This window comes from Hyla sarda, chromosome 2 (genome assembly GCF_029499605.1).
Source record: "Hyla sarda isolate aHylSar1 chromosome 2, aHylSar1.hap1, whole genome shotgun sequence".
In the NCBI taxonomy this organism is placed as follows: domain Eukaryota; kingdom Metazoa; phylum Chordata; class Amphibia; order Anura; family Hylidae; genus Hyla; species Hyla sarda.
The window spans coordinates 356,381,707-356,397,521 of record NC_079190.1 but is presented as its reverse complement, the minus strand read 5'-3'; positions in this window follow the sequence as shown (position 1 = coordinate 356,397,521).

Here is a 15,815-nt window from a genome sequence, read left to right as displayed (position 1 = left end):
TTCCAACAGCTGTGAGAAGCCGTTAATGTACAGGTGGTAAACAGTTGGCATTTCTAATTCAGGCACTTTAGTCTTATCAAAACAAGGAATAAAACTAAATGAAGACAAATGATTAGCAAGGAAAAGACTGGCCACAAATATGAAAGTCCTCAGTGCAGAGTATGAGCAAAGTGAAGAAGGATTTCAGTAATAATGTCGGGCAGAAAATAGCATAGCATTTCAGATTAAAGCCTCGAAGAATAGCTAAAAACTCCTAATTATATTAATAAGAATTATATTTTGTTATATATATTAATAATAATTATTGTAACAATGCCAGCTAGTCATAAGACAGCAAGACCAGACTTCACCTCTAAGGTTATGTTCACACTGAGGAATTCCGTGAGCGGATTCCGTGAGTGGAATTCCGCGCAGTGAACACTCCCATCAGTGTGAACGAGTCTTCCGCGAGACCCGTTCCCACTGCAGAATTTCAGCGGCAGACAATTCCGCCGCTGAAATTGTTCCGCACAAAGAAAGAACAAGTTCATTCTCTGCGCGGAAGTCCGCAAGCACTGCATAGCCATCAATGGTGACGACGAAGTGTCACACGGTCCTAATGCCGAAGTGTTTTCAGCAATGGCCGCCAGACGGAATTCCGTAATATGAACATACCCTAACAGTCACTTTCAATTTTGCTTCCCAGTACTGTATGTAAAAATAAATAAATAAACAAGCACTCAGAACCATAGGTAGGGGGTACAAATAACAGAAAGAACAATCCACTAAAAGAGAACAATAGACAAATGTAGAGAAATTCATGATATAACAAACACATGATGATGATGACTTCAGGAACTAGTATCTCTAATCTTGTACGAGATCTTCCTTTGAGCACATTCCTAACATCAGGCAGAAGTAAGCTTTACTGTCCCTATGTAAGACACACTAGGATCCAGGGAAAAAAAAAACTGAGGGAGGGGGGGGGGGGGCGGCTTGGCCGCAATAGAAGATGCATAGACTCTGGGCTTCTGCTCTCACTTAGCTTCACTAGTGGCTATTAGCCCGCTCTTTCTACACCAAATAGTGCAGGAAATCAAATAGATGTCTTCTAAAAAAGGAGAAAAGTGAGAAAAGTTGCAGCCAGGATTAAAAAAATAACATATTTTTACCAAGAGCCAGAATCAACACCGCTCCAAGATGACGCCCACATCACATTCCCTTCTATAGACACGAATAGAGGAGGCATGGTGTGATGCCATGAGGGGGCGTAGTGTGACATCACATCTCCGGCTGCGGGAGCCCAGTGTTCTAAACTGTTTACAACGATGGGTACTGCACGGAGATCACGGGGGGAGGGGGTCCCAGTGACTGAACCTCCGCGATTAGACATCTTATCCCCTATCATTTGGATAGGGGATAAGCTGTCTAGGGGCAGAGTACCCCTTTAATAGCCCAAAGAAGAGTGCTCGTATGTGCTCTGAAGTAAAGCCCTTGGTTGCTAAGTTTTCTTGTGCCCAGTGAAGATGTTATTGAAGGAGATTCATATTAAACACCAGATGTTCACTCATTTTGTTCAGTATCACTATAGTAGGAAATCTGAATGGGTTCTTCTAGCAGTTAAGAGCTCTGTTGTGCTTCATTTCCTCTCATTGATCATTGACCCTAAGGGCTGTTACATTATTCTAGTGGGTTTACTTAACTCTGTTTTATATACTATTGTTTGCCTTTAAGATCCTAATAAGTAATAAGGGCCAATGTACATTCCGTAGGAACGTATTATGTAAAGTGAATCATTGTAAACTTCATCTCGCTTCTTCTGATGCTACACAGTGCAAGTAATGCAACACTGCTATCTTTGACCATCAGAAATACCACATGGACAAAGTCATGTGCTGCCCTTATAGCAACCTGTGTCATAATAATACAGATAATAACAACTTTTTAGTATAAACAAATATGATCATATATCATATGCTTAAAATACAAAATAGTAGGATTAATATGTTCATATAACATGTTCAGCATGCATTACAAAAACACTTTCTAGAGTGGTTGTCCTGCAAAATAGCCCCTCTTGTAGCTGTGATAGACTGTGAAAGCAATGAGCTCTCCTCCTCTCATGCCTGCTCAGACAGAGACTGGTAATAAGAAAAGGGGTAACTTATATTAATGCTCATTAGATTTTAGGGCAGCAGGACATTGTTCTCAGTTAAGACAGCAGTGAGCCTATTCTAAGGAAAACTACTGTGACTGTGAAAAGTTTTGTTCTGCATTAAAATCAAATGAGCAGTTATATGAGCTCCCCTTTTCATATCAGTGGTCTCTCCCTGAGCAGATGGGTAAGTAGACTGCATTAAAATAGAGTGAATGTATATATGTGTGTGTGTGTATATATATATATATATATATATATATATATATATGTATATATATATATATATTAAACAGCTCATAAAAAAAATCAGCATAAAATAAGGCTTCAGATAGTCTATGAAAAAAAAAAATCACGAATGCTGAAATTTAGAGAGGCAGAAATCAATAAAATTTAGCAGGTCATTAAGGCCCAAACAGTTCCAGGTGTTAAAGGGTTTTGCTGTATTGCTTGTTATCATTTTAATGTAGGACAGATAAATAGAAATATAAAATCTACTTGAAATTACGGCTTATATGGTTGCATGTTAATATAATGCTGTTAGTGAACCATATTTGTAAATTCATGCACTTTCTGCCTTTTTAATGATGCACAATGGGCTGAATAATGGCAATGTATGAACCTGTCAGCTGACCCTGGTTTTTATCAATCTATTTTTTTACATTTTTATTAACTTTTTATTTGCATTTGTCAGCTGAGTGTTAATGATAAAGGCCCATTATTTCTCCACTTATTTATTTTATGTCCACTTTACAAATGTCACATTTTTTGTTGCAGTTGATGTGCAGACCATAAGGTTTACAAAGATAAGCCAATGGTGTTATTAAAATATGGGAGAATCAAGGAAGAGCATTTGAAACAAAACAATGTTATAGCAAAAGATTGGGAAATCTATAATGTGACACATGAGTGAAAGCATTAAATGACGGGCAGACAAAACAGAATCTTGAGAGACATTGACACATTTGAGAGAAAAAAATTATATATATATATATATTTACACAAACATTTAAATGTTCTCTTTAATGAGTAAATAGGACCTTTAATATCATTTTTTCTAATTTTTCTTCACTCACATTTTTTTCCCACTGTATTTAATGTACAAAGAAAATACAGGCAGAGCATTCAGACCATCACAATATGGCAACATTTTTATAATTACATTATAAACAAAGGATTAAACTGACTGATAGTACACTTACACCTATATAATCTGCTGCAGCTTTTCTGCAGTGGAAGTTCCACTCTTGAGCTTTCTGCTGCAGAACCACACAAGTGAAATTTCTACAGCAGAAAATCTGAAAGCAGATTTATTGCAGTCCAATTGAATTAAATAGGTAACAACATGATCCAATTGTGGACTTTCTGAAGTGAATTATGTATGCATGCACTGTATTTTCTCCCCTAAACTCCCGTCCTTCTGATGAAATGGCCAACGGAGCCCCAACTAGCAGAGTCCAACGGCATTGAGAATGAGGCCTAACATTAAAATGCTTTGTCATTGATCAAAACTTTTGGCATGTCTCAGAGACTTAGAGAAACAAATGTGATATCATCCAAGTAGGTAAAAAAAAACCTTACATGTTTATTGGCATTAAAAATAGATGTCATAGATGTAATGCTCCTGCTGTCTTTTCTGGGATGAACATGGTGCAGCCAGTATTCCAGAGAATATGAACTTGTAGGTCCTTCCCTTCAGTTTTACACCTATTTTTCTAAAATCATTCTTAAAAGGGATACTCCATTGGAAAACAATTTTTTTTACATCAACTGGTGCCAAAGAGTTGAACAGATTTGTAAATATATTCTATATAAAAATCTTAATCCTTCCAGTACTTATCAGCTGCTGTATACTACAAAGGAAATTGAGTTGTACTTTTCTGTCTGACCACAGTGCTTTCTGCTGACACCTCTGTCCATGTGAGGAACTGTCCAGAGCAGGACCAAATCCCCATAGCACACCCCTCCTGCTCTGGACAGTTCCTCACATAGACAGAGGTGTCAGCAGAGAGCACTGTGGTCAGCCAAAAAAGAACCTTAAAACTTCCTGTGGAGCATGCAACAGCTGATACGTACTGGAAGGATTATGATTTTTAAATCAAAGTAATTTACAAATCTGTTTAACTTTTTTGGCACCAGTTGATTTGAAAAAAATAGCTTTCCACCAGAGTACCCCTTTAAAGGACCCCCACCTATCATGTATTCTGTCATTGATTCCCATATGGACCATGACAGCTAGGTCATCCTCAACCTCCCAAATAATTTGTCCACCCATTCCACCACATGCTGAACCCTGGAAGCAGAGGGAAAGCAAACCAATTGGTTGAGGGGGTCTAATGATTCTACAACCACTAGCTGTGTGATCTTGACTTGCCTGCTCTATGACCCCCTATCCCTTTTCTTGGAACCCCTCTCTACACTATAGTGCGGTACTGTACTTCTCTTCATCAGTGCCAAGACTAGCACTTTGGACATCAAGTGTCTCCATTTTGTAACTTCAGTATACTGGTTACTTTACAGGACATTGACGAACCACATGTCCATTATATATAAAGGCATTTATAGCTTCTAACTCACTTTCTCACTTTTATATCTAAGGACTCGTTGTATCTGTATTAGTTTTCCTGGCACTTTCCTTATTTTGGGTTTACATTTTGCAGACTTTGGAACCATTCACTAGATTTGCAATAATGGTTTTGAGATAAAATGGTTCCCACATGCAATGTTTGTCCTAACACCAATTAATACAGTGATCCCTCAAGTTAAATAATAATTCGTTCCAGATGACCATTGAAAGTTAAAACCTTTGTATCTTGGGGCCACAACTATAGAAACATGGTAATTGGTTTTGAAGCCCCAAAATGAGCTGTTGACACATTTTGAAGATTTGACATTTCTGTGGCATTGAATGTTAACTTGAGTAGTTTTTTTCAATTTATAATAGTCCAAAAAAGACTATTGTGTGCTGAAAATATAGTAGCTTGAGGTCATTGTAACTGGTGGGACCACTCTCACTTCAGGGACCACGGTAAATGAATGAGCTGCAGTATGTACAAAAACAGCATAAGAAATATTTATTCTAGAGTTATTCTATCTTACTTACTATATCTCACATTAGTGAGTAAACACTCACATTTTTGTAAATATTTTATGATCTTGTTTTATGTGATAACACTGAAGAAATAAAACTCTGCTACAATGTAAAGTGAGTGCACAGCCTAAATAGCAGTGTATAACACTCTTCATTGTTGCTGTTTCCTTAAAAAAAACCTCAACACAGCCATTAATGTCTAAACCTTGACGACCTTGATGAAAAAGTCCAAATTGGGCCCAAAATGATAATATTTTGTGTGGTCATCATTATTTTTCAGCACTGCTTGGCCTTTGAGCATGGAATTCACCACTGAAGTCCTCTTCCACTTCTCCATGACACTATTTTAAAGCTGGTGGATGTTAGAGACCTTGTGCTCCCAAACTTTCCGTTTTCCCCCACAGATGCTCAAATAGTTTAGGTTTGGAAACATTCTTGGCCAATCCATCACCTTTACCCTTAGCTTTTTTTAAATATTTTTAGCAAGGCAGTGGTCATCTTGAAGGTGTGTTTGGGGTTGTTTTCATGTTGGAACACTGTCCTGCGGCCCAGTCTCCGGAAGGAGGGGATCATGCTTTGCTTCAGTATGTCACAGTTGGTATTCATGGTTCCTACTAGTGATGAGCGGCAGGGGCCATATTCAAATTTGCAATATTTCACAAATATATTGACGATTATTGGTCCTATGTTCACGAAATTTACATATTTGCAATGTTTGTTCTTTTTTTTTCCATGTGAAAATTTGCATGGACAATTTGCATAAAAATTCAGGGAATACTGGGCTGAGCTTGGTGCGGATGATGCGTGCAAAATATGATTGGTGGGACTTATTTGTATTACCATTCATTCTCATATTTAGCCCATTTTGCAGAAAATTATTATTTTTGGCTTTCAGTTTAACATTAATCCATTTTTGGTACATATACCCACCGCAAATACGAGCCCATGTTAGACATGGCTGAAGATGCGTCAGATATGAATCTGCGATTGCGCCAGCGTAGCGGTGAAGTTACTTTGGTGTTGTGCATGAGGCGGTGGCGATGGTGCCATGCACGCTACTTTCTCATTGGTTCATCTGATGACAGCGGAAACATTGTTATGGAGAACTATATGCCACAATGCCATTGGTTGACCCAGAGCGTCTTGCTCTCCACTTCCGGGGCTATGCGCACAAGCGCTGTTGTAATACACACCATGCTAGCGTGGCTATGGTGGATTGCAATGTTTTCATAATCTGGTGAGTGAATCCTCCCGTGTACTTTGTTTTTAATTATTCACAGGTGAAAGTATTTTATGTATTTTCTTACTTTACGATGTATATATGCACTTTCATTATAATGTTTACACATTGAAAATGTGCACATATGTTTGGTATGCACTGTCATTTTATATTCACGTTTTAATGATGTGTTTTTATACATTTTCTGGATAATTGATTGTAATTTATGCACCATGGTATCTGATGGATACCCCTATATAATGTTAGTCACTAGAATGTGCACAGCTTTAGAAACACCAGGAGGAGCTGGTTGAAATGTCGCTTATGTAAAGACACTGTTATGGAATAAGCGCACCTTTAATTGGAACTTCTGAGTGCTGCGGAGAGCTTCTTTTTTTATCGATAGTAAGGCAGCCAGGTATGTAGACCAGGTATAAAGGTAGTTAGGAATCCAGGTATGTAGCTGACTCCATAGTGCAGGTGCCAATGAATGACATCATCAGCGCCTGCACTAAGAGGCGGAGGTCATGTCTCCTCTCAGTGTTGGCCGCATATGCAGCTCACACAGAGAGGAGGTTTTGAGATGTATGTCTGGGAATCCGGGACAAGTGTCCTGGATCCCCAGTAGCAGTGGTGGGGAGTCCACCCCTGCAGAAAACTACTGCAAGAAAAAATCACATTTATAGATTTATATTATGGATTTTCTTGATTTATGATCAATGCTCCATGTTTCCCCAGTTAATGGTAGTTTTCATTCATTGTTTATTTTCTTAAATGAGCTTCTACAATATAGCAGTTAATAGTTACACCCTTTTTTTATTTTTGCTCTCCAGTCCATGCAGACGTATTACTATGCCAAACAGCACAGACTATTGCTCTCTGTTGTCCAGACTACACTTATGAAAAAATATCGTGTCTTCTGAAGGGCATTGCTCAAAGGAATGAAATGAGAACATAATAGGCTGAGTGTGGCCTCATTAGAAATTAATTTACAATTCATGATTGTGACATAAAACATGCAAATTTACTATAGATCTGCAGGAAACAAAATCAATGAGACAATGTGGAGATACAGGCCGAATGAATATTGCAGACAAAGCCAGAATCAAAACATTTACCAGTCAAAGAAAAATAAAGCCTGATTATTTAACCTATTGGGAAAGAATAAGAATTAGACAAACTTAACATACACAAAGTATAAACAGTAATTTCATCTATAAAATGCCTGACATTATGACCCTGAATAGCAATTCTAAGGGGAATTCTTACCTGAAGCATTATTTATCCACAACAGCCTTTTCTCTAATAATAGTTTGGAAGACATAAACCAAAGTAAGGGACCAAGACAAAAAACCCTGTTTACAAAATTATTGGGAAATCTTTGGTCACAGGGTTGAAAAAAAAATTAGATTGATAAATATTTCCAGAATTCAACTCAAAGGGGTACTCTGCCCCTAAACATCTTATCCCCTATCAAAAGGATGGGGGATAAGATGTTTGGTGTCATCGCTGGGACCCCAATGATCTTCGGCACAGCACCCCAGTGCACGGAGCAAACTGCGGCTTGTGTGACGGGTGACTCCGGCTTTGTGCTGGATGATGGGTGACCACAACCATCAAACCCGCTCCATTCATGTCTATGGAAGGCATGATGGCTATGTGCTAGCCATCACGCCCCCTCCTATACACATGAATGGAGAGGACGGGGCGTGATGTCATGAGCACAGAAGATCAAAGCTTTCATGTTCAGAATGCCGCGGCCTCCCTATGACCGAACCCCTCGCAATCAGACACCTTATCCCCTATCCTTTGGATAGGGGATACCATGTTTAGGGGTGAAGTGCCCTTTTAACCCCTTAAGGACGCAGGACATAAATGTACGTCCTGGTGCGGTGGTACTTAACGCACCAGGACGTATATTTACGTCCTGTGCATAACCGCGGGCATCGGATCGATGCCCGTTTCATGCGCGGCTGATCCCGGCTGCTGATCGCAGCCAGGGACCCGCCGGCAATGGCCGACGCCTGCGATCTCGCGGGCGTCCGCTATTAACCCCTCAGGTACCGGGATCAATACAGATCCCGGCATCTGCGGCAGTGCGCGATTTGAATGAATGATCGGATCGCCCGCAGCGCTGCTGCGGGGATCCGATCATTCAGAACGCCGCACGGAGGTCCCCTCTCCTTCCTCCGTCCGGCTCCCGGCGTCTCCTGCTCTGGTCTGTGATCGAGCAGACCAGAGCAGAAGATAGCCGATAACACTGATCTGTTCTATGTCCTATACATAGAACAGATCAGTATTAGTAATCATGGTCTATTTTTATAGACATATTTGGTATCGCCGTGTGCGTAAATGTCCGAACTATTAAAATAAAATGTTAATGATCCCGTACGGTGAACGGCGTGAACGGAAAAAAAAAAAAAGTCCCAAATTCCTACTTTTTTAATACATTTTATTTAAAAAAAATTATAATAAATTTATTAAAAGTTTTTTATATGCAAATGTGGTATCAAAAAAAAGTACAGATCATGGCGCAAAAAATGAGCCCCCATACCGCTGCTTATACAGAAAAATAAAAAAGTTAGAGGTCATCAAAATAAAGGGATTATAAACATACTAATTTGGTTAAGTTTGTGATTTTTTTTAAGTGCAACAATAATAGAAAAGTATGTAATAATGGGTATCATTTTAATCGTATTGACCCTCAGAATAAAGAACACATGTCATTTTTACCATAAATTGTACGGCGTGAAAACGAAACCTTCCAAAATTAGCAAAATTGCGTTTTTCGTTTTAATTTCCCCACAAAAATAGTGTTTTTTGGTTGCGCCATACATTTTATGATATAATGAGTTATATCATTACAAAGGACAACTGGTCGCGCAAAAAACAAGCCCTCATACTAATCTGTGGATGAAAATATAAAAAAGTTATGATTTTTAGAAGGCGAGGAGGAAAAAATGAAAACATAAAAATTAAATTGTCTGAGTCCTTAAGTCCAAAATGGGCTGAGTCCTTAAGGGGTTAAGCTTAACACAGTTAAATCAGCCATTTTTTGACTGGAAAACATCTGCAAATCTGGAGATTTATCATTCTTTTCAAACATATGGCTTTTATATGACAATTTTTTTTTTACCTTACTTTTGCTTACGTGCGACCTATTTATCAAACCTTGACAAATAAATCACACGTAACCAAGACCCAGGAAAAACAAAAGCATTTTTAAAGCAGGAAAGTTATCCCTTATGTTAATAGCCGAAGTTCTTTATCTACCCTTTATTACAAGTAGCGTTGCAAGTGAGTGAAGGGGGAGGGGGGGTGTACCACATCGGGTGACACCCTGACTGGCCTGCATGGCACTAAATAGCTGCACTCCAACTATCTCGCAACAACCCATCCTCCCTCCTCAGAAATTAAAAAATATTAAAAGAATACTACGCCGCACCATGAATATCCGTACTCTGGAGGCTTTTTTGTTTAATTTTGAGCCTGCATTTTGTGACGTTGGTGGGCGGAGTCTTGCGTCGCTGTGCTGAGGCCGAAGTTTACATCCAGAAAGAAGACAGCGCAGAACCAAGAGGCACATACACAATAGTGAAGCCACACAAAAAAAAAAAAAACTGCTCTGTATGTTACCCACCCCAAAATGTGCATGAAGCTGTATTACTATGGATGTTTCTTTTTTTAAGGAAACATTTTAGTGCCACATATGGGTTATTTACGTAGTCTGTAAAAATTCTTACACAATTATTTTGTGCCTTATTCTATTTTAATTCAACATTCATTTTAAAATTTAGTGGGTACGCCAGCATGCATGTGTCCTAAAATTAACAATGTGCAGTGTGTATTGTCTTTAAAATTTATAGAGTTATTAGTTATATAATTATTTTTTTCTATAATTAACATTAATGTAGTAGCTTTGTTTCATGATGCAGAACAAGAACAGATGTATGCACTTTCTGTAAGCCAGGTTGGACCTGGAATACATACACGACTTTTAAATGGAGATGCAACTTTTTTTCTTCATAAATAGCGACTATCGCATTTGATAAATACATGACCACTGCAAAGTTAAAAAAAAATTAATATGTGAGCAGATTTCAGAAATGTGTTTTGAAATAAGCAAAAATTCGCAGTATGTATAGAAAAGTTGCATGTGCGCAAGTACGTACAACTTTTTTTTGCAAAAAAAATCAACTACGGAGCTTGATAAATCTTTTTCCTGGTGGTTTACGGTTTAATGTGCCTAAAAATGAAATCAATGGAAAATTGCAATTTTTGGTACAAAATTGTGCCTAACATGTCAAAAAATTTCAGTTTTAGTTTAACCATTTAGTATAGAATTCTTTATTACTAAAGAAGAACCATTTTTTTTACACATACTGTATATACTTTCATCTTACAGAAGAAGGAAAAAAAAGAAAAGAAAAGAAAAACAATAACAAACTATGATTCTCAACAGTCATGGATTACAAAGCTGCAGGTTCTAAGAAGACAAGGTGGAGTGGTATACCTTTATAAATTTACACCCACAAGCCCAAAAACAATCTTTGACAAACATACATTCTTTCCTGATGTGGACTACTGTAGAATGCCCCCAGCGGACATATTGACTTATGACAGTCCCATTATAAGACTATGTGCTGTGAGGTCTCATTGGATTAAAACGCATCTAATGCTGCCTATGAAAACACATAGCATAATGCACAGCAAGACATAATAAATGGTAAAGGCTATACTATACAAACTCTCTAAATGAAGTTTACGCAATATAAAAAGCACAGAAGCCTAATGTTTTATGGCCCATTCTTTAAAAATTGGTTATACCATATATACTCGAGTATAAGCCAACCCGAATATAAGCCGAGGCCCCTAATTTCACCCCAAAAACCCAGGAAAAGTTATTGACTCGACTATAAGCCTAGGGTGGGTAATACATCATCCCCCCCATGTCATCATACAGACCCCGTCATTGACACCATCATCATCATCACCCTTTCATTATCCCCCCTTCATCATCACCGCCTGTCATCATCCCCCTGTCATCATCCCACCCCCCCCTTCATCATCACCTCCTGTCATCATTACCCAATCATCATCCCACACCCCCCCTTCATCACCACCTGTCATCATCCCCTTGTCATCATCCCACCCCCCCTTCATCATCACTGCCTGTCATCATCCCCTTGTCATCATCCCACATCCCCCTTCATCATCATCACCTGTCATCATCCCCTTGTCATCATCCCACACCCCCCCTTCATCACCACCACCTGTCATCATCCCCTTGTCATCCTCCCACCCCCCCTTCATCATCACCACCTGTCAATGTCTGATTTAACAGTGGTCTTCAACCTGCGGACCTCCAGATGTTCCAAAACTACAACTCCCAGCATGCCCAGACAGCCATCGGCTGTCCGGGCATGCTGGGAGTTGTAGTTTTGAAACATCTGGAGGTCCGCAGGTTGAAGACCACTGCGGCCTTCAACATTATCCAGACCCCCCCACCACTCCTTCACCCCTTTTAGTTTTGTACTCGCCTCCGCTTGGTAGGACGTTAGGGTGCGCTGGTCCGGGCCATCTGTGCTTATTACATTACATGAGGGGTGTAGTTTCCAAAATGGGGTCACATGTGGGTATTTATTTTTTTGCATTCATCTCAGAACCGCTGTAAAATCAGCCACCCCTGTGCAAATCACCAATTTAGGCCTCAAATGTACATATTGCGCTCTTAATTCTGAGCCTTGTTGTGCCCCCGCCAAGCATTTTACGCCCACATATGGGGTATTTCCGTACTCAGGAGAAATTGCGTTACAAATTTTGGGGGTCTTTTTTTCCTTTTACCTCTTGTGAAAATAAAAAGTAAAGGACAACACCAGCATGTTAGTGTAAAAAAATTTTTTTTTTTGGTGTAGACCCCAACTTTTCTTTTTCATATGGGGTAAAAGGAGAAAGAGCCCCACAAAATGTGTATTGCAATTTCTCCCGAGTACGGAAATACCCCATATGTGGCCCTAAACTGTTTCCTTGAAATACGACAGGGCTCCGAAGTGAGAGAGCACCATGCGCATTTGAGGACTAAATTAGAGATTGCATAGGGGTGGACATAGGGGTATTCTACGCCAGTGATTCCCAAACAGGGTGCCTCCAGCTGTTGCTGAACTCCCAGCATGCCTGGACAGTCAGTGGCGGTCCGGAAATGCTGGGAGTTGTTGTTTTGCAACAGCTGGACACTCCGTTTTGGAAACACTGCCGTACAATATGTTTTTAATTTTTATTGGGGGGGACAGTGTAAGGGGGTGTATATGTTGTGTTTTATCCTTTATTTTGTGTTAGTGTAGTGTAGTGTAGTGTTTTTAGGGTACATTCACACTGGCGGCGGTTTACAGTGAGCTTACCGCTAGGAGTATGCGCTGCGGCGAAAAATTTGCCGCAGCTCATACTTGAAGCAGGAAACTTACTGTAAACCTGCCCATGTGAATTCACATGGGGAGGGGAAACCTCCAGCTGTTTCAAAACTACAACTCCCAGCATGCACTAACAGACAGTGCATGCTGGGAGTTGTACTTTTGCAACAGCTGGAGGCACACTGGTTGGAAAACATTTAGTTAGGTTCTGTTACCTAACTCAGTATTTACCAACCAGTGTGCCTCCAGCTTTTGCAAAACTACAACTCCCAGCATGTACTGATCGCTGAAGGGCATGCTGGGATATGTAGTTATGCAACAGCTGGAGGTACACAACTACAACTCCCAGCATGCTGTTTGGGCATGCAGGGATTTGCAGTTTTGCAACATCTGGAGGGCTACAATTTAGAGATCTCCAAACTGTGGACCTCCAGCTGTTGCAAAACTACAAATCCCAGCATGCCCGCGGGGTAAGTGGACGTCGGCGCCGGTCCTCTGTCGGTTCCCCGTTCTGCCCCACCTATTGTGGGTGGGCAGAACGGGGAAACCGAAAGTAAAGCCACCCGCCCCCGATCTGCTATTGGTGGTCGCGTCTAGACCACCAATAGCAGGGATAGGAGGGGTGGCACCCCTATGCCTTCAGGGGGATCATGGGTGTCTTAGACAACCGCGATCCCCCTTATATTCCGGGTCACCATAGACCCGTATGACCCGGAATAGCCGCAAATCGCAAGTGTGAATTCACTTGCGATTTGCGGTGATTGCTGACATGGGGGGTCTGATGACCCCCTGGGCATTTGCGCGGGGTTCCTGTTGATAGATATCAGCAGTCACCCCAGTCCGGTCCCCGCCCGGCAGGGACCGAAATTCCCACTGGAGTACAGGTACGCCCTTGGTCCTTAAGTACCAGGGAGCAAAGGCGTACCTGTACGCCCTTGGTCCTTAAGGGGTTAAGCTATTAACCTGTGGAATCAAGAACACTATAATTTAACCCCTAGAGTACGCAGAGAGTAACTGTACATATTTGCTGCCTGGGACATAGTGCACAAGCGTGTAAGTTAGCATTCAGGAGCTTTAATGACTAAGAAGTGAGCGCAGGAGTTGGAAGAGGAATATGGAAATGTGCTGTGACCAGGAAACAAACACAAAAGACCATACAAGGAACGGTTCCACATACATCCTAATCTGAATAAAATGTAAGTAAGGTGAGGTAAGCTGGGGTGCCCCTTAAACATTACAGCAATTTCTTTAAATGTAATTCTCTTGCTTACACAAATACTTACAGCTTCTTATTTGTTGTAAACAAAAGGCAATGAGTATATAACTAACTGCCTGGTGTATAATAGCATTGAAGCTTCAAATAACATTATAACATTCTGAAGCCGACCTCTACTACGTAGGACAGTCGGTGCGACCTATAATATACTAGAAGATTACAATAATGAATAAAGCAAACAAGTCAATGAAGTATTAGTAGCCAGGCCAGAAGAATGATAATGGAGATTAAAATGAGAATCCAAACCCTTTCATCTTCTTTCATACACATCAAGGTAAAAATGAGCATGACAGATTCTATAAGAACCCAACATTTATACATCCAGACAGAGTTTAACTAGAGAAGCATCATCACAATGAATGTCAACATGTAATGGATTAATGTAATGGATAAAGTAGCAAAATACTCTGAGTTTTATCTGGCGTTAGCAAATATTGTTTAGCTGGGATTGATACATGTATTACTGTATACCATATGTGCATTATATTGTGAAGTGGAATCTTGAACAGTTTCCCCTGCATTTAAATGGAAGTCAAATTGATTGTAACCCAGTCCTGCTGAAATGACCACCAGGGAAAGGGAAAGTAACCAGATTGTAGGCAATGATCAGTTAGGCTGAGTTCACACTATGGAATTTCCTTTAACGCACTCACACTGCAGAATTTTATGGGCAGAATGTCCGTCATAAAATTCCAATCTAAAAAACTGTCAGAACATTGAACGTTATGGCGGAATATGCACCTCAGACATTGCCATCTCTTGGGACGGCAATGTCGGCACGTTCCTAGCACAGACAGAATTGGCCAGCACTGACCGCACTCGGAATCTCTGGCCAGAATTTTTCCTGACACGGATTCTGTAGTGTGAACCCCGCCTTGAATTCCTAATCTACAGTAGCATGACTGAATATTCATATGGCTGTTGAAAATATTTGGTTTATCAGATGATAAAAGTCATGCTTGCAAGCTACATTACAGACAGAGTTTTTTTTTACACAGTAGTACTTTATTATTAGTTTTTTGAGTATTTACTGTATGTAGAAGTCTATAGGGAGTCCTTACACTAGATTGCATATGAGGAAAATGCAATCACAATAACCCAGGGCACAAAGGCCTGGGGCAAGTAGACCTTTGTTAGAAACTATGCATCAAATATAACTTTAATTAATGTTCTTAATAAAATGTTAATATATACTGACTGAAAACAGAGTTAAAAAATCAAGTGTTGCTGCACTATAGTAGTCATATTTCCACTTAAAACTGTGGTTAGTGCTGAATACAGTCAATCTGTGGAGGCTGCAAACCTCCAATCTAAGATGCAGTGACAATACTAATGCTTAAAACTACACAGCGTACCCCCCTCTACATGTCTCAGTGGTTTACCAATGTTACCAGGTGGAATTGGGGACAAACACGTGGTGGGTAAACGTAACAACACAAGGTTTTTAACTAAGTTTACAGTCACCATATGTATTTACATTTTATGTAGAACATTAATAAAAGTTACTGTATTTTTCGCCATATAGGATGCTCCGGCATATAAAACGCACCCAATTTTAAAGGAGGAAAATCTAGAAAAAAAAGATTCTGAACCAAATAGAATGTAAAGTATAGGACAGTGATCTTCAACCTGCAGACCTCCAGATGTTGCAAAACTACAACTCCCGGGATGTCCGGACAGCCGTTGGC